Source organism: Arachis duranensis, chromosome 10, assembly GCF_000817695.3.
Source record: "Arachis duranensis cultivar V14167 chromosome 10, aradu.V14167.gnm2.J7QH, whole genome shotgun sequence".
NCBI classification, from domain to species: Eukaryota; Viridiplantae; Streptophyta; class Magnoliopsida; order Fabales; family Fabaceae; genus Arachis; species Arachis duranensis.
Window position 1 is genome coordinate 9,409,156 of NC_029781.3, and position 4,749 is coordinate 9,413,904.

Here is a 4,749-nt window from a genome sequence, read left to right on the forward strand (position 1 = left end):
TTGCTTCTTCATGTAAACATGACCCTCAATGAAATTTTCATATACACCCAATTGTTATTCTATGATCACGAGTTACAGGAAGGATTTTTTGAATCCAAAGGTGGTTCTTTTAACTGAGTATTTTTGTGTTCTGTTTTCTAAGATTATGCAATCACTGTTCTGGTCATAGGGTTCTGATTTTGTTTCTGATTTATTTTGCTTTTGATTCTGATTCGTTCTGGTTCTACTTCTGATTTGTTCTGCTTTTGATTGTTCTTCTGCTTCTAATTCTGATTCTGATTTCATTATTTTTGTGCTTCTGATTCTAATTATGTTTCTTTGATTTAATTGTTGTTGTACTTCTGATTTCATTGTTCTTCTGCTTTTGATTTGTTCTGCTTCTGATTGTTCTTCTGCTTCTTTTTTTCTGCTTTTGATTCTGATTCTGTTTATGCTTCTATTTTTTATTATATTTTTTTATGTTTATTACATTGATTATGTTTCTGATTTTATTGTTGTTGTTGCTGGTGTTGTGATGAAGAAGAAAGAAAAAGAAGAAGAGATGCTGCTATTGTGATGCAGAAAAAGAAAAAGAATAATAGAAACTAGATATTGTGAGGAAGGAGAAGAGTATTTTGGTCCGAATGACGATTTTAAAACTAAGTTAAACGTTAAGAACAGTTTTGTGTGTAAAAAAGATTAGGAACGAAACAAATTTTTGGCCTATACCCTACCGACCGAAATCGTACTTAATCCTTAATTTTTGTTGATTTATAATAAGCACCTTTATTTGATTGATAGAATAAATTAGTTCAACTTTTAAAAATTCTTTATAATAAGACAAGAATTAAATTTTTGACACTTAGTTTAAGAGACTTATTTCTGTTTAACCATATACCTAAATATTATCTAATTTATTTTTTATAATATTTTAAAAAAATATTAAAAATAAAAACAAAAAATAAAAATACAAATCAAATACACATTAATAACTATCCCTCCAAACACTTCTCTTCTATTTTCGAATTTTTGATCACCTCCATCACTCAATGCCACCCCTTCTTTCTTTTCTTCTGAGTTCATTATCATGTAAATCTCCAATTCTCTAACAAAAATATTATTTACACACTAAATTATGCATCATATATTTATGTATAAATACATATATAGTTGAATATATTTTTAATATGTATTTTACATTCCAGTGTATATGTTATTCTAATGGTTAATTTGGTAATTGATTTTTATTGAATTTTTGGGATCTCTTCCTATGTGGAGAAAAAGTCCAAATGTTAATATCTAAACTCCTGGTTGCTTTTTGCTAAGAGTTAAGTGACTAAGATGAGTTAGGGTTGTAAGAAAGAGGCCTCATTTAAGAGAGAACACCAAACACTAGAAAGAAGAGGAGAGAAGAGAGAAAGTATTTTCGCACATACACAAAGTTGTCTCTATAAATGAGTTGCTGCCTATGAAGCATGAACATTTTTTTGAATTACCGTGTCGGCGTGTCGGACACATTTCAGACACGACGCATGAAGACACTCGTCGAACACGCGTATTTTCCGTGTCCACAAATGTCCTGTCCAAAAAAAAGGGCCGAACACAGCGCTTTAGTAAAGCGCTCAGATTTTACAATAGTGATACATAGTAAAAACTAAAAGAAAAAACCCTGACTTTTTCATTTTTTCCTTCCGTTGCCTCCCATCTTTCTGGGTCCACACCCACTCACCCTCTCCTCGCCACTGCCGCCACCTTCGGTCATCGCCATTGCCATACGGGTGTTCGTTGTCAATCACCACACCTCCAGTCGTCGTTGCTATACGAGTGTTCGTGGTCAATATCTACACTCACTCTCTCTCAATCACAGTAACTTCTCCTCACTGTCGCCACCTCCACTGTACTCATTATCGCTACTCCCGCGCTCACTTGTGCGCGTTGTGGTGTTCATCGCCTCTCCTATTGTTGTTTGCCTCCATCGTACTCGTCGTCGCTACTCCCATGGTCACACCTACGTGCTACCATGTTCATCGCCTCTCCGGTCATTGTCTGCCTCTGTCATGCTCGTCGTTGCTGCTTCTGTGCTCAACCGTGTGCACTGCCGTGTTCATCGTCTACCTCCTCCGTTTCATGTGAAAGAGAGTGCTCCTTTTATCATCATTCAATTTTAAGTTCTACACTATTTCGCTCTACATTTTTCTTTGGTTTTATTTTGCTCCGAGCTTCTCTTTTATATAAAAGGAATTATATCGGTTCTATTTTGAATAAAAGGAATTAAACAAGGAATCAGATTGGTTCTGTTTTGTATAAAAGGAATTATATTGGTTCTATTTTGAATAAAAGGAATTATACAAGGAATTAGATTTGTTCTATTTTGTATAAAAGGAATTACATTGTGCAAAAGTAACTTTTGTTCTTAAATTATTGTAGGATTGTGAGGGATGAATTCAGAGAGTGTTCAAAATGATTCGGAAGAAAGTGTTGATAAGCCTTTATGAAAATTTGTAACAAAGAAAGATAAGATTGAAGGTGGTGGAAATTTTGAATTTCAATGAAAATTTTACAAGGTTTTATTTAGTGGTTCTTATACTAGAGTAAGAGCATATTTATTGAAGATTTCAGGAAAAAGAATTAGATTTTGCGCAAAATTTATATCAACAAAGCTTGAAAAACTTAAGAAACTTGATAGTGAAAGTACATTGTTGCATGAAAGTAAAAAGTCTAAGTCAATTTCTCTTTCACCCTTATCTAATGCAAGTGAACTTGATTCAAGAAAACGAAGAGCTACTGGCCTTTAGAGAAAGCTTTTAATGTAAATGCAAGGGAGACTCTAGATTTACATATTGCTAGAATATTTTTCTCATTTGGATTACCTTTTCATCTAGCAAAAAATTCGTATTTTGTCAAAACTTTTTCTTTTGATGCAAATAATTATATTGATGGTTATATTCTTCCTAATTATAAAAAAACGAGGACAACTTTGCTTGAGAAAGAGAAGCAACATGTAGAGAGAATGTTAGAGCCTACCAAGAATTCATGGAGTGGAAAGAGAGTGAACATTGTAGGTGATGGATGGAGTGATCCATAAAGAAGGCCTCTTTTTAATTTTATAGTTGTGACTAAAAGTAGGCCTTTGCTTTTGAAAGTTATAGATTGTTCAAGATGAGATCAAGGACAAGGGTTATGTTGCAAAACAAATAAAGAATGTGATAAGAGAAGTCGGTCTCTTAAATGTAGTGCAGATTGTGATTGATAATGCGCCAGTTTATAAAGCGGCTGGTTTATTGATTGAAGCTAAATTCTCATTTGTTTATTGGACTCCTTGTGTTGTTCATACTCTCAATCTTGCTTTAAAGGACATTTGTGTAGCTAAGAATATATAGAAGAATAATTTTGTTTATGACAAATACTCATGGATTACTCAAATTTCTGAAGATGCTTCTTTTATAAAAAAATTCATTGTTAATCATCATATGAGGATATCTATTTTTAATGAATTTAATACATTGAAGTTGATTAATATTGCTCTTACTATATTTGTCTCTACTATTGTGATGCTCAAAATATTTAGGTTATTAAAGCAATGACTCAAAGAGATGATTATAAGTGAGAAGTGGTCTTCATACAAGGAAGATAATATTGACAAAGCCGAGTTTGTTATAGAAAAAAATTTAAGTGTAAATTGGTGGCAAAAAATTGATTATATTCTTACTTTCACAAATTCTATTTATGATATTTTAAGAAGTACAGACACGGATGCACCTACTTTGCATTTGGTTTAAGAGATGTGGGATACAATGATCAAGAAGGTAAAAAGTGCTATATATTTTTATGAACGAAAAGATGAACAAGAGTCATTGTCCTTTTACAATGTTGTACACTCACTATTAATTCAAAGATGGACAAAAAGTAGCACACCCCTTCATTGTTTAGCACATTCATTGAATCCAAGGTAACTCTTTACATTTATAGTTTATAACTTTTATTTATAAAAGATAATTGATTATTAATTTCTGCTTAACCACTAATTATATAAGTATTATAGCCACTAATGGTTGAGAGAAGATCCTACACAAGTTTTTCTTCATCAAGATATTGAGATCATTAATAAGAGAGTTAAATGCTTGAAGAGGTATTTTCCTAATGAAGAAGATAAGAGAAAAGTAAATATTGAATTTACAAAATTTTCTGATAGTAGATGTGTCTTTGATGATTATGACTCCTTGAATTATAGAGGCATAGTCGATGCAAAATTTTGGTGGCTAATTCATGGTAATAAAGCAAATCTTCTTCAACCAATTGCTCTTAGGCTATTAGGGCAATCATCTTCATCTTCTTGTTGTAAAAGAATTGGAGCACTTATTCTTTTATCCATTCCCTAAAAAGAAATAAGTTGAAGCCTAAATGTGCAGAAAATTTAGCATTTGTCCATACTAATCTTCGTCTTCTTTCAAGAAAAACTCCACAATACAATAAAAAAGAAACTGTGATGTGGGATACTGCTGGAGAACTTTTCTAATGATGAAAATATCAACCATATACGATGGAGAAATAGTATAACTTTAGATAATTTTTTTTGTACATGTGATGTGCAAAATTCTTACTAACTCTATTAAGACATAAGAATTCAGCATTTTATCTTTTGAATATTATACACTTTAAAAATAAATGCATATCATATGGTTGTTTTTAAAAATACTTATTGGTTTAATATTAATGAATATATTATATTATTAATATATGCATGTCTCCGTGTCCAACAACTTTTAGAAT